Consider the following 24292-nt stretch of genomic DNA (forward strand, 5'->3'; position numbering starts at 1 on the left):
TTGATGGACATAATGCAGAACAATGTCATACATTCACCCCAGTGCAGAGATCTGGGCCTAAATCTATCGTTTTTTTTTTGCACTCCACACCACCCCAGTTCAGACAAGGCTATATGCAAATCAGCATTAACCCTGTGCCTCATGGGAACAGTTCAGCACGAACTGCCAAGCCATATCTTTCCTGGACCGGAATCAAGCATCCCTGGACCAGTTGCTGGCTATCAGCCGTCTTCCGCCAGGATAGCTTGACTCCAGTGGTGTGGAGAGCATGGGACTCACGTCTGAGCATACCCATCCCACTCGGGTTGACAAATGCAAAAACCACAGTTGATGGACAGAATGCAGAACAATGTCATACATTCACCCCAGTACAGAGATCCGGGCCTAAATCCATTGTTTTTTTGCACTCCACACCACCCCAGTTCAGACATGGCCATATGCAAATCAGCCTCGACCCTGTGCCTCATGGGAACAGTCCAGCCCGAACTGCCAAGCCATGTCTTTCCTGGACTGGAATCAAGCATCCTAGGACCGGTTTCTGGCTATCAGCTCTCTTCAGCCAGGGTAGCTTGACTCCAGGGGGGTGGTGAGCATGGAACTCCCGTCTGAGCAAACCCATCCCACTCGGGGTGACCAATGCAAAAACCACAGTTGATGGACAGAATGCAGAACAATGTCATACATTCACCCTAGTACAGAGACCTGGGCCTAATTCATCGTTTTTTTGCACTCCACACCACCCCAGTTCAGACATGGCCATATGCAAATCAGCCTTGACCCTGTGCCTCATGGGAACAGTCCAGCCCGAACTGCCAAGCCATGTCTTTCCTGGACCGCAATCAAGCATCCTAGGACCGGTGTCTGGCTATCAGCCGTCTTCAATCAGGATAGCTTGACTCCAGTGGTGTGGAGAGCATAGGACTCAGGTCTGAGCATACCCATCCCACTCGGTGTGACAAATGCAAAGACCACAGTTGATGGACAGAATGCAGAACAATGTCATAGATTCAACCCAGTACAGAGCTCTGGGCCTAAATCCTTCATTTTTTTGCACTCCACACCACCCCAGTTCAGACATGGCCATATGCAAATCAGCCTTGACCAAGAACCTCATGGGAATAGTCAAGCCCGAACTGCCAAGCCATGACTTTCCTGGACCGGAATCAAGGATCCTAGGACCGGTTTCTGGCTATCAGCCGTCTTCAGCCAGGATAGCTTGACTCCAGTGGTGTTGAGAGCATGGAACTCCCGTCTGAGCATACCCATCCCACTCGGAGTGACCATTGCAAAAACCACAGTTGAAGGACAGAATGCAGAACAATGTCATACATTCACCCCAGTACAGATAGCTGGGCCTAATCCATCTTTTTTTTGCACTCCACACCACCCCAGTTCAGACATGGCCATATGCAAATCAGCCTTTACCCTGTACCTCATGGGAATAGTCAAGCCCGAACTGCCAAGCCTTGTCTTTCCTGGACCGGAATCAAGGATCCTAGGACCGGTTTCTGGCTATCAGCCGTCTTCAGCCAGGATAGCTTGACTCCAGTGGTGTTGAGAGCATGGAACTCCCGTCTGAGCATACCCATCCCACTCGGAGTGACCATTGCAAAAACCACAGTTGAAGGACAGAATGCAGAACAATGTCATACATTCACCCCAGTACAGATATCTGGGCCTAATCCATCTTTTTTTTGCACTCCACATCACCCCAGTTCAGACATGTCCATATGCAAATCAGCCTTGACCCTGTGCCTAATGGGAACAGTCCAGCCCAAACTGCCAAGCCATGTCTTTCCTGGACCGGAATCAAGCATCCTAGGACCGGTTTCTGGCTATCAGCCGTCTTCAGCCAGGATAGTTTGACTTCAGGGGTGTGGAGAGCATGGGACTCACGTCTGAGCATACCCATCTCACTCGGGGTGACAAATGCAAAAACCACAGTTGATGGACAGAATGCAGAACAATGTCATACATTTACCCCAGTACAGAGATCTGGGCCTAAATCCATCGTTTTTTTGCACTCAGACATTGCCATATGCAAATCAACCTTGATCCATTGCCTCATGGGAACAGTTCAGCCCGAACTGCCAAGCCATGTCTTTCCTGGACCGGAATCAAGCATCCTAGGACCGGTTTCTGGCTATCAGCTCTCTTCAGCCAGGATAGCTTGACTCCAGTGGTGTGGTGAGCATGGGACTCACATTTGAGCATACCCATCCCACTCGGGGTGACAAACGCAAAAACCACAGTTGATGGACAGAATGCAGAACAATGCCATACATTCACCTCAGTATAGAGATCTGGGCCTAAATCCATCTTTTTTTGCACTCCACACCACCCCAGTTCAGACATGGCCATATGCAAATCAGCCTTGACCCTGTACCTCATGGGAACAGTCAAGCCTGAACTGCCAAACCATGTCTTTCCTGGACCGGAATCAAGCATCCTAGGACCGGTTTCTGGCTATCAGCCGTCTTCAGCCAGGATAGCTTGACTCCAGTGGTGTTGAGAGCATGGAACTCCCGTCTGAGCATACCCATCCCACTCGGGGTGACCATTGAAAAAACCACAGTTGATGGACAGAATGCAGAACAATGTCATACATTCACCCCAGTACAGAGATCTGGGCCTAAATCCATCATTTTTTTTTTTTGCACTCCACACCACCCCAGTTCAGACATGGCCATATGCAAATCAGCCTTAACCCTGTGCCTCATGGGAACAGTCCAGCACGAACTGCCAAGCCATATCTTTCCTGGACCGGAATCAAGCATCCCCTGACCAGTTGCTGGCTATCAGCTGTCTTTAGTCAGGATAGCTTGACTCCAGTGGTGTGGAGAGCATGGGACTCACGTCTGAGCATACCCATCCCACTCGGGTTGACAAATGCAAAAACCACAGTTGATGGATAGAATGCAGAACAATGTCATACATTCACCCCAGTACAGAGATCTGGGCCTAAATCCATCAGTTTTTTTGCACTCCACACTACCCCAGTTCAGACATGGCCATATGCAAATCAGCCTTGACCCTGTGCCTCATGGGAACAGTCCAGCCCGAACTGCCAAGCCATGTCTTTCCCGGACCGGAATCAAGCATCCTAGGACCGGTTTCTGGCTATCAGACATCTTCAGCCAGGATAGCTTGACTCCAGTGGTGTGGAGAACATGGGACTTCCGTCTGAGCATTCTAATCCCACTCAGGGTGACAAATGCAAAAACCACAGTTGATGGACAGAATGCAGATCAATGTCATACATGCACCCCAGTACAGAGATCTGGCTCTAAATCCATGTTTTTTTGCACTCCAAAACATCCCAGTTCAGACATGGCCATATGCAAATCAGCCTTGACCCTGTGCCTCATGGGAACAGTCCAGCCCGAACTGCCAAGCCATGTCTTTCCTGGACCGGATTCAAGCATCGTAGGACCGGTTTCTGGCTATCAGCCGTCTTCAGCCAGGATAGCTTGACTCCAGTGGTGTTGAGAGCATGAAACTCCCGTCTGAGCATACCCATCGCACTCGGAGTGACCATTGCAAAAACCACAGTTGAAGGACAAAATGCAGAACAATGTCATACATTCACCCCAGTACAGATATCTGGGCCTAATCCATCGTTTTTTTGCACTCCACATCACCCCAGTTCAGACATGTCCATATGCAAATCAGCCTTGACCCTGTGCCTAATGGGAACAGTCCAGCCCGAACTGCCAAGCCATGTCTTTCCTGGACCGGAATCAAGCATCCTAGGACCGGTTTCTGGCTATCAGCCGTCTTCAGCCAGGATAGTTTGACTTCAGTGGTGTGGAGAGCATGGGACTCACGTCTGAGCATACCCATCCCACTCGGGGTGACAAATGCAAAAACCACAGTTGATGAACAGAATGCAGAACAATTTCATACATTCACCCAAGTACAGAGATCTGGTCCTAAATCCATTTTTTTTTCACTCCACTCCACCCCAGCATCCCTGGACCACTTGCTGGCTATCAGCGTCTTCAGCCAGGATAGCTTGACTCCAGTGGTGTGGAGAGCATGGGACTCACGTCTGAGCATTCTAATCCCACTCAGGGTGACAAATGCAAAAACCACAGTTGATGGACAGAATGCAGATCAATGTCATACATGCACCCCAGTACAGAGATCTGGCTCTAAATCCATGTTTTTTTGCACTCCACACCATCCCAGTTCAGACATGGCCATATGCAAATCAGCCTTGACCCTGTGCCTCATGGGAACAGTCCAGCCCGAACTTCCAAGCCATGTCTTTCCTGGACCGGAATCAAGCATCCTAGGACCGGTTTCTGGCTATCAGCTCTCTTCAGCCAGGATAGCTTGACTCCAGTGGTGTGGTGAGCATGGGACTCACATTTGAGCATACCCATCCCACTCGGGGTGACCATTGAAAAAACCACAGTTGATGGACAGAATGCAGAACAATGTCATACATTCACCTCAGTACAGAGATCTGGGCCTAAATCCATCATTTTATTTTGCACTCCACACCACCCCAGTTCAGACATGGCCATATGCAAATCAGTCTTAACCCTGTGCCTCATGGGAACAGTCCAGCACAAACTGCCAAGCCATATCTTTCCTGGACCGGAATCAAGCATCCCTGGACCAGTTGCTGGCTATCAGCTGTCTTTAGCCAGGATAGCTTGACTCCAGTGGTGTGGAGAGCATGTGACTCACGTCTGAGCATACCCATCCCACTCGGGTTGACAAATGCAAAAACCACAGTTGATGGATAGAATGCAGAACAATGTCATACATTCACCCCAGTACAGAGATCTGGGCCTAAATCCATCAGTTTTTTTGCACTCCACACTACCCCAGTTCAGACATGGCCATATGCAAATCAGCCTTGACCCTGTGCCTCATGGGAACAGTCCAGCCCGAACTGCCAAGCCATGTCTTTCCCGGACCGGAATCAAGCATCCTAGGACCGGTTTCTGGCTATCAGACATCTTCAGCCAGGATAGCTTGACTCCAGTGGTGTGGAGAGCATGGGACTCACGTCTGAGCATTCTAATCCCACTCAGGGTGACAAATGCAAAAACCACAGTTGATGGACAGAATGCAGATCAATGTCATACATGCACCCCAGTACAGAGATCTGGCTCTAAATCCATGTTTTTTTGCACTCCACACCACCCCAGTTCAGACATGGCCATATGCAAATCAGCCTTGACCCTGTGCCTCATGGGAACAGTCCAGCCCAAACTTCCAAGCCATGTCTTTCCTGGACCGGATTCAAGCATCGTAGGACCGGTTTCTGGCTATCAGCCGTCTTCAGCCAGGATAGCTTGACTCCAGTGGTGTGGAGAGCATGGGACTCACGTCTGAGCATACCCATGCCACTTGGGGTGACAAATGCAAAAACTACAGTTGATGGACAGAATGCAGAACAATGTCATACATTCACCCCAGTACCGAGATCTGGGCCTAAATCTATTGTTTTTTGCACTCCACACCATCCCAGTTCAGACATGGCCATATGCAAATCAGCCTTGACCCTGTGCCTCATGGGAACAGTCCAGCCCGAACTGCCAAGCCATGTCTTTCCTGGACCGGATTCAAGCATCGTAGGACCGGTTTCTGGCTATCAGCCGTCTTCAGCCAGGATAGCTTGACTCCAGTGGTGTTGAGAGCATGGAACTCCCGTCTGAGCATACCCATCGCACTCGGAGTGACCATTGCAAAAACCACAGTTGAAGGACAAAATGCAGAACAATGTCATACATTCACCCCAGTACAGATATCTGGGCCTAATCCATCGTTTTTTTGTACTCCACATCACCCCAGTTCAGACATGTCCATATGCAAATCAGCCTTGACCCTGTGCCTAATGGGAACAGTCAAGCCCGAACTGCCAAGCCATGTCTTTCCTGGACCGGAATCAAGCATTCTAGAACCTGCTTCTGCCTATCAGCCGTCTTCAGCCAGGATAGCTTGACTCCAGTGGTGTTGAGAGCATGGAACTCCCGTCTGAGCAAACCCATCCCACTCGGGGTGACCAATGCAAAAACCACAGTTGATGGACAGAATGCAGAACAATGTCATACATTCACCCTAGTACAGAGACCTGGGCCTAATTCATCGTTTTTTTGCACTCCACACCACCCCAGTTCAGACATGGCCATATGCAAATCAGCCTTGACCCTGTGCCTCATGGGAACAGTCCAGCCCGAACTGCCAAGCCAGGTCTTTCCTGGACCGCAATCAAGCATCCTAGGACCGGTTTCTGGCTATCAGCCGTCTTCAATCAGGATAGCTTGACTCCAGTGGTGTGGAGAGCATAGGACTCAGGTCTGAGCATACCCATCCCACTCGGTGTGACAAATGCAAAGACCACAGTTGATGGACAGAATGCAGAACAATGTCATAGATTCAACCCAGTACAGAGATCTGGGCCTAAATCCATCATTTTTTTGCACTCCACACCACCCCAGTTCAGACATGGCCATATGCAAATCAGCCTTGACCATGAACCTCATGGGAATAGTCAAGCCCGAACTGCCAAGCCATGACTTTCCTGGACCGGGATCAAGGATCCTAGGACCGGTTTCTGGCTATCAGCCGTCTTCAGCCAGGATAGCTTGACTCCAGTGGTGTTGAGAGCATGGAACTCCCGTCTGAGCATACCCATCCCACTCGGAGTGACCATTGCAAAAACGACAGTTGAAGGACAGAATGCAGAACAATGTCATACATTCACCCCAGTACAGATAGCTGGGCCTAATCCATCTTTTTTTTGCACTCCACACCACCCCAGTTCAGACATGGCCATATGCAAATCAGCCTTTACCCTGTACCTCATGGGAATAGTCAAGCCCGAACTGCCAAGCCTTGTCTTTCCTGGACCGGAATCAAGGATCCTAGGACCGGTTTCTGGCTATCAGCCGTCTTCAGCCAGGATAGCTTGACTCCAGTGGTGTTGAGAGCATGGAACTCCCGTCTGAGCATACCCATCCCACTCGGAGTGACCATTGCAAAAACCACAGTTGAAGGACAGAATGCAGAACAATGTCATACATTCACCCCAGTACAGATATCTGGGCCTAATCCATCTTTTTTTTGCACTCCACATCACCCCAGTTCAGACATGTCCATATGCAAATCAGCCTTGACCCTGTGCCTAATGGGAACAGTCCAGCCCAAACTGCCAAGCCATGTCTTTCCTGGACCGGAATCAAGCATCCTAGGACCGGTTTCTGGCTATCAGCCGTCTTCAGCCAGGATAGTTTGACTTCAGTGGTGTGGAGAGCATGGGACTCACGTCTGAGCATACCCATCTCACTCGGGGTGACAAATGCAAAAACCACAGTTGATGGACAGAATGCAGAACAATGTCATACATTTACCCCAGTACAGAGATCTGGGCCTAAATCCATCGTTTTTTTGCACTCAGACATTGCCATATGCAAATCAACCTTGATCCTGTGCCTCATGGGAACAGTTCAGCCCGAACTGCCAAGCCATGTCTTTCCTGGACCGGAATCAAGCATCCTAGGACCGGTTTCTGGCTATCAGCTCTCTTCAGCCAGGATAGCTTGACTCCAGTGGTGTGGTGATCATGGGACTCACATTTGAGCATACACATCCCACTCGGGGTGACCATTGAAAAAACCACAGTTGATGGACAGAATGCAGAACAATGTCATACATTCACCCCAGTACAGAGATCTGGGCCTAAATCCATCATTTTTTTTTTGCACTCCACACCACCCCAGTTCAGACATGGCCATATGCAAATCAGCCTTAACCCTGTGCCTCATGGGAACAGTCCAGCACGAACTGCCAAGCCATATCTTTCCTGGACCGGAATCAAGCATCCCCTGACCAGTTGCTGGCTATCAGCTGTCTTTAGTCAGGATAGCTTGACTCCAGTGGTGTGGAGAGCATGGGACTCACGTCTGAGCATACCCATCCCACTCGGGTTGACAAATGCAAAAACCACAGTTGATGGATAGAATGCAGAACAATGTCATACATTCACCCCAGTACAGAGATCTGGGCCTAAATCCATCAGTTTTTTTGCACTCCAACTACCCCAGTTCAGACATGGCCATATGCAAATCAGCCTTGACCCTGTGCCTCATGGGAACAGTCCAGCCCGAACTGCCAAGCCATGTCTTTCCTGGACCGGAATCAAGCATCCTAGGACCGGTTTCTGGCTATCAGACATCTTCAGCCAGGATAGCTTGACTCCAGTGGTGTGGAGAGCATGGGACTCCCGTCTGAGCATTCTAATCCCACTCAGGGGGACAAATGCAAAAACCACAGTTGATGGACAGAATGCAGATCAATGTCATACATGCACCCCAGTACAGAGATCTGGCTCTAAATCCATGTTTTTTTGCACTCCACACCATCCCAGTTCAGACATGGCCATATGCAAATCAGCCTTGACCCTGTGCCTCATGGGAACAGTCCAGCCCGAACTTCCAAGCCATGTCTTTCCTGGACCGGATTCAAGCATCGTAGGACCGGTTTCTGGCTATCAGCTGTCTTCAGCCATGATAGCTTGACTCCAGAGGTGTGGAGAGCATGGGACTCACGTCTGAGCATACCCATGCCACTCGGGGTGACAAATGCAAAAACTACAGTTGATGGACAGAATGCAGAACAATGTCATACATTCACCCCAGTACCGAGATCTGGGCCTAAATCTATTGTTTTTTGCACTCCACACCATCCCAGTTCAGACATGGCCATATGCAAATCAGCCTTGACCCTGTGCCTCATGGGAACAGTCCAGCCCGAACTGCCAAGCCATGTCTTTCCTGGACCGGATTCAAGCATCGTAGGACCGGTTTCTGGCTATCAGCCGTCTTCAGCCAGGATAGCTTGACTCCAGTGGTGTTGAGAGCATGAAACTCCCGTCTGAGCATACCCATCGCACTCGGAGTGACCATTGCAAAAACCACAGTTGAAGGACAAAATGCAGAACAATGTCATACATTCACCCCAGTACAGATATCTGGGCCTAATCCATCGTTTTTTTGCACTCCACATCACCCCAGTTCAGACATGTCCATATGCAAATCAGCCTTGACCCTGTGCCTAATGGGAACAGTCCAGCCCAAACTGCCAAGCCATGTCTTTCCTGGACCGGAATCAAGCATCCTAGGACCGGTTTCTGGCTATCAGCCATCTTCAGCCAGGATAGTTTGACTTCAGTGGTGTGGAGAGCATGGGACTCACGTCTGAGCATACCCATCCCACTCGGGGTGACAAATGCAAAAACCACAGTTGATGAACAGAATGCAGAACAATTTCATACATTCACCCAAGTACAGAGATCTGGTCCTAAATCCATTGTTTTTTTCACTCCACTCCACCCCAGCATCCCTGGACCACTTGCTGGCTATCAGCGTCTTCAGCCAGGATAGCTTGACTCCAGTGGTGTGGAGAGCATGGGACTCACGTCTGAGCATTCTAATCCCACTCAGGGTGACAAATGCAAAAACCACAGTTGATGGACAGAATGCAGATCAATGTCATACATGCACCCCAGTACAGAGATCTGGCTCTAAATCCATGTTTTTTTGCACTCCACACCATCCCAGTTCAGACATGGCCATATGCAAATCAGCCTTGACCCTGTGCCTCATGGGAACAGTCCAGCCCGAACTTCCAAGCCATGTCTTTCCTGGACCGGAATCAAGCATCTTAGGACCGGTTTCTGGCTATCAGCTCTCTTCAGCCAGGATAGCTTGACTCCAGTGGTGTGGTGAGCATGGGACTCAAATTTGAGCATACCCATCCCACTCGGGGTGACCATTGAAAAAACCACAGTTGATGGACAGAATGCAGAACAATGTCATACATTCACCCCAGTACAGAGATCTGGGCCTAAATCCATCATTTTTTTGTGCACTCCACACCACCCCAGTTCAGACATGGCCATATGCAAATCAGTCTTAACCCTGTGCCTCATGGGAACAGTCCAGCACAAACTGCCAAGCCATATCTTTCCTGGACCGGAATCAAGCATCCCTGGACCAGTTGCTGGCTATCAGCTGTCTTTAGCCAGGATAGCTTGACTCCAGTGGTGTGGAGAGCATGGGACTCACGTCTGAGCATACCCATCCCACTCGGGTTGACAAATGCAAAAACCACAGTTGATGGATAGAATGCAGAACAATGTCATACATTCACCCCAGTACAGAGATCTGGGCCTAAATCCATCAGTTTTTTTGCACTCCACACTACCCCAGTTCAGACATGGCCATATGCAAATCAGCCTTGACCCTGTGCCTCATGGGAACAGTCCAGCCCGAACTGTCAAGCCATGTCTTTCCCGGACCGGAATCAAGCATCCTAGGACCGGTTTCTGGCTATCAGACATCTTCAGCCAGGATAGCTTGACTCCAGTGGTGTGGAGAGCATGGGACTCACGTCTGAGCATTCTAATCCCACTCAGGGTGACAAATGCAAAAACCACAGTTGATGGACAGAATGCAGATCAATGTCATACATGCACCCCAGTACAGAGATCTGGCTCTTAATCCATGTTTTTTTGCACTCCACACCATCCAAGTTCAGACATGGCCATATGCAAATCAGCCTTGACCCTGTGCCTCATGGGAACAGTCCAGCCCAAACTTCCAAGCCATGTCTTTCCTGGACCGGATTCAAGCATCGTAGGACCGGTTTCTGGCTATCAGCCGTCTTCAGCCAGGATAGCTTGACTCCAGTGGTGTGGAGAGCATGGGACTCACGTCTGAGCATACCCATGCCACTCGGAGTGACAAATGCAAAAACTACAGTTGATGGACAGAATGCAGAACAATGGCATACATTCCCCCCAGTACAGAGATCTGGGCCTAAATCCATCGTTTTTTTCACTCCACACCACCCCAGTTCAGACATGGCCATATGCAAATCAGGCTTGACCCTGTACCTCATGGGAACAGTCAAGCCCGAACTGCCAAGCCATGTCTTTCCTGGACCGGAATCAAGCATTCTAGAACCGGTTTCTGCCTATCAGCCGTCTTCTGCCAGGATAGCTTGACTCCAGTGGTGTGGAGAGCATGGGACTCACGTCTGAGCACACCCATCCCACTCGGGGTGACAAATGCAAAAACCACAGCTGATGGACAGAATGCAGAACAATGTCATACATTCACCCCAGTGCAGAGATCTGGGCCTAAATCCATCGTTTTTTTTTTGCACTCCACACCACCCCAGTTCAGACAAGGCCATATGCAAATCAGCATTAACCCTGTGCCTCATGGGAACAGTTCAGCACGAACTGCCAAGCCATATCTTTCCTGGACCGGAATCAAGCATCCCTGGACCAGTTGCTGGCTATCAGCCGTCTTCCGCCAGGATAGCTTGACTCCAGTGGTGTGGAGAGCATGGGACTCACGTCTGAGCATACCCATCCCACTCGGGTTGACAAATGCAAAAACCACAGTTGATGGACAGAATGCAGAACAATGTCATACATTCACCCCAGTACAGAGATCTGGGCCTAAATCCATTGTTTTTTTGCACTCCACACCACCCCAGTTCAGACATGGCCATATGCAAATCAGCCTCGACCCTGTGCCTCATGGGAACAGTCCAGCCCGAACTGCCAAGCCATGTCTTTCCTGGACTGGAATCAAGCATCCTAGGACCGGTTTCTGGCTATCAGCTCTCTTCAGCCAGGGTAGCTTGACTCCAGGGGGGTGGTGAGCATGGAACTCCCGTCTGAGCAAACCCATCCCACTCGGGGTGACCAATGCAAAAACCACAGTTGATGGACAGAATGCAGAACAATGTCATACATTCACCCTAGTACAGAGACCTGGGCCTAATTCATCGTTTTTTTGCACTCCACACCACCCCAGTTCAGACATGGCCATATGCAAATCAGCCTTGACCCTGTGCCTCATGGGAACAGTCCAGCCCGAACTGCCAAGCCATGTCTTTCCTGGACCGCAATCAAGCATCCTAGGACCGGTGTCTGGCTATCAGCCGTCTTCAATCAGGATAGCTTGACTCCAGTGGTGTGGAGAGCATAGGACTCAGGTCTGAGCATACCCATCCCACTCGGTGTGACAAATGCAAAGACCACAGTTGATGGACAGAATGCAGAACAATGTCATAGATTCAACCCAGTACAGAGATCTGGGCCTAAATCCTTCATTTTTTTGCACTCCACACCACCCCAGTTCAGACATGGCCATATGCAAATCAGCCTTGACCAAGAACCTCATGGGAATAGTCAAGCCCGAACTGCCAAGCCATGACTTTCCTGGACCGGAATCAAGGATCCTAGGACCGGTTTCTGGCTATCAGCCGTCTTCAGCCAGGATAGCTTGACTCCAGTGGTGTTGAGAGCATGGAACTCCCGTCTGAGCATACCCATCCCACTCGGAGTGACCATTGCAAAAACCACAGTTGAAGGACAGAATGCAGAACAATGTCATACATTCACCCCAGTACAGATAGCTGGGCCTAATCCATCTTTTTTTTGCACTCCACACCACCCCAGTTCAGACATGGCCATATGCAAATCAGCCTTTACCCTGTACCTCATGGGAATAGTCAAGCCCGAACTGCCAAGCCTTGTCTTTCCTGGACCGGAATCAAGGATCCTAGGACCGGTTTCTGGCTATCAGCCGTCTTCAGCCAGGATAGCTTGACTCCAGTGGTGTTGAGAGCATGGAACTCCCGTCTGAGCATACCCATCCCACTCGGAGTGACCATTGCAAAAACCACAGTTGAAGGACAGAATGCAGAACAATGTCATACATTCACCCCAGTACAGATATCTGGGCCTAATCCATCTTTTTTTTGCACTCCACATCACCCCAGTTCAGACATGTCCATATGCAAATCAGCCTTGACCCTGTGCCTAATGGGAACAGTCCAGCCCAAACTGCCAAGCCATGTCTTTCCTGGACCGGAATCAAGCATCCTAGGACCGGTTTCTGGCTATCAGCCGTCTTCAGCCAGGATAGTTTGACTTCAGGGGTGTGGAGAGCATGGGACTCACGTCTGAGCATACCCATCTCACTCGGGGTGACAAATGCAAAAACCACAGTTGATGGACAGAATGCAGAACAATGTCATACATGCACCCCAGTACCGAGATCTGGGCCTAAATCTATTGTTTTTTGCACTCCACACCATCCCAGTTCAGACATGGCCATATGCAAATCAGCCTTGACCCTGTGCCTCATGGGAACAGTCCAGCCCGAACTGGCCATGTCTTTCCTGGACCGGATTCAAGCATCGTAGGACCGGTTTCTGGCTATCAGCCGTCTTCAGCCAGGATAGCTTGACTCCAGTGGTGTTGAGAGCATGGAACTCCCGTCTGAGCATACCCATCGCACTCGGAGTGACCATTGCAAAAACCACAGTTGAAGGACAAAATGCAGAACAATGCCATACATTCACCCCAGTACAGATATCTGGGCCTAATCCATCGTTTTTTTGCACTCCACATCACCCCAGTTCTGACATGTCCATATGCAAATCAGCCTTGACCCTGTGCCTAATGGGAACAGCTCAGCCCAAACTGCCAAGCCATGTCTTTCCTGGACCAGAATCAAGCATCCTAGGACTGGTTTCTGGCTATCAGCCGTCTTCAGCCAGGATAGTTTGACTTCAGTGGTGTGGAGAGCATGGGACTCACACCTGAGCATACCCATCCCACTCAGGGTGACAAATGCAAAAACCACAGTTGATGGACAGAATGCAGATCAATGTCATACATGCACCCCAGTACAGAGATCTGGCTCTAAATCCATGTTTTTTTGCACTCCAAAACATCCCAGTTCAGACATGGCCATATGCAAATCAGCCTTGACCCTGTGCCTCATGGGAACAGTCCAGCCCGAACTGCCAAGCCATGTCTTTCCTGGACCGGATTCAAGCATCGTAGGACCGGTTTCTGGCTATCAGCCGTCTTCAGCCAGGATAGCTTGACTCCAGTGGTGTTGAGAGCATGGAACTCCCGTCTGAGCATACCCATCGCACTCGGAGTGACCATTGCAAAAACCACAGTTGAAGGACAAAATGCAGAACAATGTCATACATTCACCCCAGTACAGATATCTGGGCCTAATCCATCGTTTTTTTGTACTCCACATCACCCCAGTTCAGACATGTCCATATGCAAATCAGCCTTGACCCTGTGCCTAATGGGAACAGTCCAGCCCAAACTGCCAAGCCATGTCTTTCCTGGACCGGAATCAAGCATCCTAGGACCGGTTTCTGGCTATCAGCCGTCTTCAGCCAGGATAGTTTGACTGCAGTGGTGTGGAGAGCATGGGACTCACGTCTGAGCATACCCATCCCACTCGGGGTGACAAATGCAAAAACCACAGTTGATGAACAGAATGCAGAACAATTTCATACATTCACCCAAGTCCAGAGATCTGGTCCTAAATCCATTGTTTTTTTCACTCCACACCACCCCAGCATCCCTGGACCACTTGCTGGCTATCAGCGTCTTCAGCCAGGATATCTTGACTCCAGTGGTGTGGAGAGCATGGGACTCACGTCTGAGCATTCTAATCCCACTCAGGGTGACAAATGCAAAAACCACAGTTGATGGACAGAATGCAGATCAATGTCATACATGCACCCCAGTACAGAGATCTGGCTCTAAATCCATGTTTTTTTGCACTCCACACCATCCCAGTTCAGACATGGCCATATGCAAATCAGCCTTGACCCTGTGCCTCATGGGAACAGTCCAGCCCGAACTTCCAAGCCATGTCTTTCCTGGACCGGAATCAAGCATCCTAGGACCGGTTTCTGGCTATCAGCTCTCTTCAGCCAGGATAGCTTGACTCCAGTGGTGTGGTGAGCATGGGACTCACATTTGAGCATACCCATCCCACTCGGGGTGACCATTGAAAAAACCACAGTTGATGGACAGAATGCAGAACAATGTCATACATTCACCTCAGTACAGAGATCTGGGCCTAAATCCATCATTTTATTTTGCACTCCACACCACCCCAGTTCAGACATGGCCATATGCAAATCAGTCTTAACCCTGTGCCTCATGGGAACAGTCCAGCACAAACTGCCAAGCCATATCTTTCCTGGACCGGAATCAAGCATCCCTGGACCAGTTGCTGGCTATCAGCTGTCTTTAGCCAGGATAGCTTGACTCCAGTGGTGTGGAGAGCATGTGACTCACGTCTGAGCATACCCATCCCACTCGGGTTGACAAATGCAAAAACCACAGTTGATGGATAGAATGCAGAACAATGTCATACATTCACCCCAGTACAGAGATCTGGGCCTAAATCCATCAGTTTTTTTGCACTCCACACTACCCCAGTTCAGACATGGCCATATGCAAATCAGCCTTGACCCTGTGCCTCATGGGAACAGTCCAGCCCGAACTTCCAAGCCATGTCTTTCCCGGACCGGAATCAAGCATCCTAGGACCGGTTTCTGGCTATCAGACATCTTCAGCCAGGATAGCTTGACTCCAGTGGTGTGGAGAGCATGGGACTCACGTCTGAGCATTCTAATCCCACTCAGGGTGACAAATGCAAAAACCACAGTTGATGGACAGAATGCAGATCAATGTCATACATGCACCCCAGTACAGAGATCTGGCTCTAAATCCATGTTTTTTTGCACTCCACACCACCCCAGTTCAGACATGGCCATATGCAAATCAGCCTTGACCCTGTGCCTCATGGGAACAGTCCAGCCCAAACTTCCAAGCCATGTCTTTCCTGGACCGGATTCAAGCATCGTAGGACCGGTTTCTGGCTATCAGCCGTCTTCAGCCAGGATAGCTTGACTCCAGTGGTGTGGAGAGCATGGGACTCACGTCTGAGCATACCCATGCCACTCGGGGTGACAAATGCAAAAACCACAGTTGAAGGACTAAATGCAGAACAATGCCATACATTCACCCCAGTACAGATATCTGGGCCTAATCCATCGTTTTTTTGCACTCCACATCACCCCAGTTCTGACATGTCCATATGCAAATCAGCCTTGACCCTGTGCCTAATGGGAACAGCCCAGCCCAAACTGCCAAGCCATGTCTTTCCTGGACCAGAATCAAGCATCCTAGGACTGGTTTCTGGCTATCAGCCGTCTTCAGCCAGGATAGTTTGACTTCAGTGGTGTGGAGAGCATGGGACTCACGTCTGAGCATACCCATCCCACTCGGGGTGACAAATGCAAAAACCACAGTTGAACAGAATGCAGAACAATTTCATACATTCACCCAAGTACAGAGATCTGGTCCTAAATCCATTGTTTTTTTCACTCCACACCACCCCAGCATCCCTGGACCACTTGCTGGCTATCAGCGTCTTCAGCCAGGATAGCTTGACTCCAGTGGTGTGGAGAGCATGGGACTCACGTCTGAGCATACCCATCCCACTCAGGTTGACAAATGCAAAAATCACAGTTGATGGACAGAATGCAGAACAATGTCATACATTTACCCCAGTACAGAGATCTGGGCCTAAATCCATCGTTTTTTTTGCACTCAGACATTGCCATATGCAAATCAACCTTGATCCTGTGCCTCATGGGAACAGTCCAGCCCAAACTGCCAAGCCATGTTTTTCCTGGACCGGAATCAAGCATCCTAGGACCGGTTTCTGGCTATCAGCTCTCTTCAGCCAGGATAGCTTGACTCCAGTGGTGTGGTGAGCATGGGACTCACATTTGAGCATACCCGTCTAACTCGTGGTGACAAATGCAAAAACCACAGTTGATGGACAGAATGCAGAACAATGTCATACATTCACCCCAGTACCGAGATCTGGGCCTAAATCTATTGTTTTTTGCACTCCAAACCATCCCAGTTCAGACATGGCCATATGCAAATCAGCCTTGACCCTGTGCCTCATGGGAACAGTCCAGCCCGAACTGCCAAGCCATGTCTTTCCTGGACCGGATTTAAGCATCGTAGGACCGGTTTCTGGCTATCAGCCGTCTTCAGCCAGGATAGCTTGACTCCAGTGGTGTTGAGAGCATGGAACTCCCGTCTGAGCATACCCATCGCACTCGGAGTGACCATTGCAAAAACCACAGTTGAAGGACAAAATGCAGAACAATGTCATACATTCACCCCAGTACAGATATCTGGGCCTAATCCATCGTTTTTTTGTACTCCACATCACCCCAGTTCAGACATGTCCATATGCAAATCAGCCTTGACCCTGTGCCTAATGTGAACAGTCCAGCCCAAACTGCCAAGCCATGTCTTTCCTGGACCGGAATCAATCATCCTAGGACCGGTTTCTGGCTATCAGCCGTCTTCAGCCAGGATAGTTTGACTTCAGTGGTGTGGAGAGCATTAGACTCACGTCTGAGCATACCCATCCCACTCGGGGTGATAAATGCAAAAACCACAGTTGAACAGAATGCAGAACAATTTCATACATTCACCCAAGTACAGAGATCTGGTCCTAAATCCATTGTTTTTTTCACTCCACACCACCCCAGCATCCCTGGACCACTTGCTGGCTATCTGCGTCTTCAGCCAGGATAGCTTGACTCCAGTGGTGTGGAGAGGATGGGACTCATGTCTGAGCATACCCATCCCACTAAGGTTGACAAATGCAAAACCCACAGTTGATGGACAGAATGCAGAACACTGTCATACATTTACCCCAGTACAGAGATCTGGGCCTAAATCCATCGTTTTTTTTGCACTCAGACATTGCCATATGCAAATCAACCTTGATCCTGTGCCTCATGGGAACAGTCCAGCCCGAACTGCCAAGCCATGTCTTTCCTGGACCGGAATCAAGCATCCTAGGACCGCTTTCTGGCTATCAGCTCTCTTCAGCCAGGATAGCTTGACTCCAGTGGTGTGGTGAGCATGGGACTCACATTTGAGCATACCCGTCTAACTCGTGGTGACAAATGCAAAAACCACAGTTCATGGACAGAATGCAGATCAATGTCATACATGCACCCCAGTACAGAGATCTGGGACTAAATCCATGGTTTTTTGCACTTCACACCACCCCAGTTCAGACATGGCCATATGCAAATCAGCCTTGACCCTGAGCCTCATGGGAACAGTCCAGTCCGAACTGCCAAGCCATGTCTTTCCTGGACCGGAATCAAGCATCCTAGGACTGGTTTCTGGCTATCAGCCGTCTTCAGTCAGGATAGCTTTACTCCAGTGGTGTGGAGAGCATAGGACTCACGTCTGAGCATACCCATCCCACTCGGGGTGACAAATGCAAAAACCACAGTTGATGGACAGAATGCAGAACAATGTCATACATTCACCCCAGTATAGAGATCTGGGCCTAAATCCATCTTTTTTTGCACTCCACACCACTTCAGTTCAGACATGGCCATATGCAAATCAGCCTTGACCCTGTACCTAATGGGAACAGTCAAGCCTGAACTGCCAAACCATGTCTTTCCTGGACCGGAATCAAGCATCCTAGGACCGGTTTCTGGCTATCAGCCATCTTCAGCCAGGATAGCTTGACTCCAGTGGTGTTGAGAGCATGGAACTCCCGTCTGAGCATACCCATCCCACTCGGGGTGACCATTGCAAAAACCACAGTTGATGGACAGAATGCAGAACAATGTCATACATTCACCCCAGTGCAGAGATCCGGGCCTAAATCCATCGGTTTTTTTTGCACTCCACACCACCCCAGTTCAGACAAGGCCATATGCAAATCAGCCTTAACCCTGTGCCTCATGGAAACAGTCCAGCACGAACTGCCAAGCCATATCTTTCCTGGACCGGAATCAAGCATCCCTGGACCAGTTGCTGGCTATCAGCCGTCTTCCGCCAGGATAGCTTGACTCCAGTGGTATGGAGAGCATGGGACTCACGTCTGAGCATACCCATCCCACTCGGGTTGACAAATGCAAAAACCACAGTTGATGGACAGAATGCAGAACAATGTCATACATTCACCTCAGTACAGAGATCTGGGCCTAAATCCATCGTTTTTTTGCACTCCACACCACCCCAGTTCAGACATGGCCATATGCAAATCAGCCTTGACCCTGTGCCTCATGGGAACAGTCCAGCCCGAACTGCCAAGCCATATCTTTCCTAGACTGGAATCAAGCATCCTAGGACCGGTTTCTGGCTATCAGCCGTCTTCAGGCAGGATAGCTTGACTCCAGTGGTGTGGAGAGCATGGGACTCACGTCTTAGCATACCCATCCCACTCGGGGTGACAAATGCAAAAACCACAATTGATGGACAGAATGCAGAACAATGTCATACATTCCCCCCAGTACAGAGATCTGGGCCTAAATCCATTGTTTTTTTCACTCCACACCACCCCAGTTCAGACATGGCCATATGCAAATCAGGCTTGACCCTCTACCTCATGGGAACAGTCAAGCCCGAACTGCCAAGCCATGTCTTTCCTGGACCGGAATCAAGCATTCTAGAACCGGTTTCTGCCTATCAGCCGTCTTCAGCCAGGATAGCTTGACTCCAGTGGTGTTGAGAGCATGGAACTCCCGTCTGAGCAAACCCATCCCACTCGGGGTGACCAATGCAAAAACCACAGTTGATGGACAGAATGCAGAACAATGTCATACATTCACCCTAGTACAGAGACCTGGGCCTAATTCATCGTTTTTTTGCACTCCACGCCACCCCAGTTCAGACAAGGCCATATGCAAATCAGCCTTGACCCTGTGCCTCATGGGAACAGTCCAGCCCGAACTGCCAAGCCATGTCTTTCCTGGACCGGAGTCAAGCATCCTAGGACCGGTTTCTGGCTATCAGCCGTCTTCAATCAGGATAACTTGACTCCAGTGGTGTGGAGAGCATAGGACTCAGGTCTGAGCATACCCATCCCACTCGGTGTGACAAATGCAAAAACCACAGTTGATGGACAGAATGCAGAACAATGTCATACATTCAACCCAGTACAGAGATCTGGGCCTAAATCCATCATTTTTTTGCACTCCACACCACCCCAGTTCAGACATGGCCATATGCAAATCAGCCTTGACCCTGTGCCTAATGGGAACAGTCCAGCCCAAACTGCCAAGCCATGTCTTTCCTGGACCGGAATCAAGCATCCTAGGACCGGTTTCTGGCTATCAGCTCTCTTCAGCCAGGATAGCTTGACTCCAGTGGTGTGGTGAGCATGGGACTCACGTTTGAGCATACCCGTCTAACTCGTGGTGACAAATGCAAAAACCACAGTTGATGGACAGAATGCAGATCAATGTCATACATGCACCCCAGTACAGAGATCTGGGTCTAAATCCATGGTTTTTTGCACTCCACACCACCCCAGTTCAGACATTGCCATATGCAAATCAGCCTTGACCCTGAGCCTCATGGGAACAGTCCAGCCCGAACTGCCAAGCCATGTCTTTCCTGGACCGGAATCAAGCATCCTAGGACTGGTTTCAGGCTATCAGCCATCTTCAGTCAGGATAGCTTGACTCCAGTGGTGTGAAGAGCATAGGACTCACGTCTGAGCATACCCATCCCACTCGGGGTGACAAATGCAAAAACCACAGTTGATGGACAGAATGCAGAACAATGCCATACATTCACCCCAGTATAGAGATCTGGGCCTTAATCCATCTTTTTTTGCACTCCACACCACCCCAGTTCAGACATGGCCATATGCAAATCAGCCTTGACCCTGTACCTCATGGGAACAGTCAAGCCTGAACTGCCAAACCATGTCTTTCCTGGACCGGAATCAAGCATCCTAGGACTGGTTTCTGGCTATCAGCTGTCTTCAGCCAGGATAGCTTGACTCCAGTGGTGTTGAGAGCATGGAACTCCCGTCTGAGCATACCCATCCCACTCGGCGTGACCATTGCAAAAACCACAGTTGATGGACAGAATGCAGAACAATGTCATACATTCACCCCAGTACAGAGATCTGGGCCTAAATCCATCGTTTTTTTTTGCACTCCACACCACCCCAGTTCAGACATGGCCATATGCAAATCAGCCTTAACCCTGTGCCTCATGGGAACAGTCCAGCACGAACTGCCAAGCCATATCTTTCCTGGACCGGAATCAAGAATCCCTGGACCAGTTGCTGGCTATCAGCCGTCTTTAGCCAGGATAGCTTGACTCCAGTGGTGTGGAGAGCATGGGACTCACGTCTGAGCATACCCATCCCACTCGGGTTGACAAATGCAAAAACCACAGTTGATGGATAGAATGCAGAACAATGTCATACATTCACCCCAGTACAGAGATCTGGGCCTAAATCCATCAATTTTTTTGCACTCCACACTACCCCAGTTCAGACATGGCCATATGCAAATCAGCCTTGACCCTGTGCCTCATGGGAACAGTCCAGCCCGAACTGCCAAGCCATGTCTTTCCCGGACCGGAATCAAGCATCCTAGGACCGGTTTCTGGCTATCAGACATCTTCAGCCTGGATAGCTTGACTCCAGTGGTGTGGAGAGCATGGGACTCACGTCTGAGCATTCTAATCCCACTCGGGGTGACAAATGCAAAAACCACAGTTGATGGACAGAATGCAGATCAATGTCATAAATGCACCCCAGTACAGAGATCTGGCTCTAAATCCATGTTTTTTTGCACTCCACACCATCCCAGTTCAGACATGGCCATATGCAAATCAGCCTTGACCCTGTGCCTCATGGGAACAGTCCAGCCCGAACTGCCAAGCCATGTCTTTCCTGGACCGGATTCAAGCATCGTAGGACCGGTTTCTGGCTATCAGCCGTCTTCAGCCAGGATAGCTTGACTCCAGTGGTGTGGAGAGCATGGGACTCACGTCTGAGCATACCCATGCCACTCGGGGTGACAAATGCAAAAACCACAGTTGATGGACAGAATGCAGAACAATGTCATACATTCACCCCAGTACTGAGATCTGGGCCTAAATCTATTGTTTTTTGCACTTTACACCACCCCAGTTCAGACATGGCCGTATGCAAATCAGCCTTGACCCTGTGCCTCATGGAAACAGTCCAGCCCGAACTGCCAAGCCATGTCTTTCCTGGACCAAATCAAGCATCCTAGGACCGGTTTCTGGCTATCAGCCGTCTTCAGTCAGGATAGCTTAATATCTTTCCATAAGCATCAGGTATGTTGGGGAGTGTGGGCACAGATGCTGTCACACATTCAAGTGTGGGGTGGGCAACATCAAATGTAACATCAAAAGAACAAAGTCAATGGCCTACTGCTAAATCATCAAGATAATACGTTATATCATGCACCCAGGAGCAACAGAGGAGCACCACCAAGGTAGAGATGACAGGGTCAGATCGGTAACGCGGGCACTCGGGCAATGCCCGAGGGGCTGGTATCCAGTTCCTGCTTTGCTGATTTGTTGAGCAGCGTGGGAAGCTGAGTTGGGCAGTTTCTGCATTGTTCAGATGCCACCAGTGTTAGATTTGAAATTCCCCTCTCCAATAATGCATTTGTTATATAATAGTAGGTTTGCATTGTTTAGCTAAAATATATGCATTTGTATTGCGCTAGGTAACCCACTGAGTTCTCCCTGCAGTATGTAGGCCTTAAATTAGCCAATGTGACTTGATTTTGTATCGTAATCCATATCAGACTGCCTGGGCGGTACTCATATTAGGCCCCATATATTTAGAATCGCTTGCCTCAGCAGAACACTGTACTTCGTTATTATTCTCTTTCCTGTTCAAGGCTGCAACTCGACTCACTAATGGATAATTACTCTGCTTCTGCATTTCCTTTGTATACATGTAGCTCTGCTCCCACGTTAGGAGACGCTGAGACTCGGCACAGTGGCCTTGAGATACTGATAGTGCACCCCTCTAGCAGGTGCTTGCTCATCTCTGTGTACCTCCTTTGTCCATGTCCAGCTCAAGCTGGTTGTTTTCTGCGAGAGGAGTGGCCGACTTCTCCTGAGAGGCTCATTATGTATTAGCATACCCCGGGGAGTCACTCCCCTCAACAGACATCCTAGGGGGAAGGTCTGACTGGGCTTCTCCGTTAAGTATATACCTGAATAAATGTGGGTTTTCATTCTCTACTGTGTGACCGACTCTTCATTCTTGCGAAGGCATATCAGGTGGTTTGCATAAAACCTACATGGCCCTGGAGGAGCACGTCCTTCACCAGTGGCCCAGTGGCCGCCTGAGTGGCCTTTCTGGAGGCAGACGGGCCCCCATTCCCTCCCTTTCATTAAGCGGCAAAGGCTTCACTTCCTTTCTATCCCTGTGCTGGCCCATTAATATATGCATATTGAGCGGGGGCAGGGGGCCTGAGCAAAAGTGGACTCACTTGTTTTCAGGTGTGTTTCGTCAGTGTAAACTAATCAGTGTATTCCCCCACTTTTTTAAAAATAACATTTCACCAAAGGAGTGTTTTGCATAAAGGCAATATGCAAATGTGGGCTTCTTTTTTTTATCGTGCCCGGGCCAATTTTTTATCCCAATCCAAATCTGGAGACATACTAAGTGCAGCCAGTGGCAACGGATGGCTCACGCATTAGAGACACTGGTAAACTACTGAGGGAATATTATATAAAATGCACCTAGGACCAACAGAGGAGTACCTCTTTGAAGGCAGTGTTACACCATCAACGGAGATAAACACTGAGTGCACCCAGTGCCAACTTATGGCTCACCCATTGGAGGCACTGGTAAACCACTAGGGGAATACTATATAACATGCACCTAGGAGCAATACAGGAGTACCTCTTTGAAGGCAGTGTTACACCAACAAGGGAATGATATACACACAGTGCAGTCAGGGGCAACAGGAGTCACTCATCCATTGGAGGCACTGGTAATCCGCAAAGGCAATACTTACTATGTCCTCTCAGAAGTAACATAAACAGAGTACCTCTGTGCTGGGACTGTTAAGCCAAGAAGTAGAAGTATATTGGATACGCTCAGGAGTGATGAGGACCAGCTAATTGGAAGCAATGGTAAGCCAGCACACAGCCCTTTACAGAGTCCAGTCAGATGATAGAAGGTGTACCTTTTGGAGGTATTGTTGAACCACCAAGGGATACATATATAGAGTCCACCCAGGAGACACCTGATAAGCCTGGAGGCGTATTATATTGAGTCCATTATGCTGAGGCGAGGGACCTGCCCTAATAGGAAAGGCACCTTTATCCTCCATGAGCTTCAGCTTTAGTCCCTAGGTGAAGGGGTTATAATGAGCAGTGGATGCCAATGAGCTGAAAGAGGAGGGAGAGGGATAGGGAAAGGGGAGTGGCCAAACTCTTGAAGGCCAATTATTTAAAGCCTTGAAACTGAAAGGAATGTTATGAGTTCAGATTTTATTTCCAATCTCTCTTCCTCTGCATTATGTGAGCTGAAAATCAGGTTGAATTTACATGCCTGCTTTCTGTCTC

Source organism: Lissotriton vulgaris, chromosome 4_1 (assembly GCF_964263255.1).
Source record: "Lissotriton vulgaris chromosome 4_1, aLisVul1.2, whole genome shotgun sequence".
NCBI lineage: Eukaryota > Metazoa > Chordata > Amphibia > Caudata > Salamandridae > Lissotriton > Lissotriton vulgaris.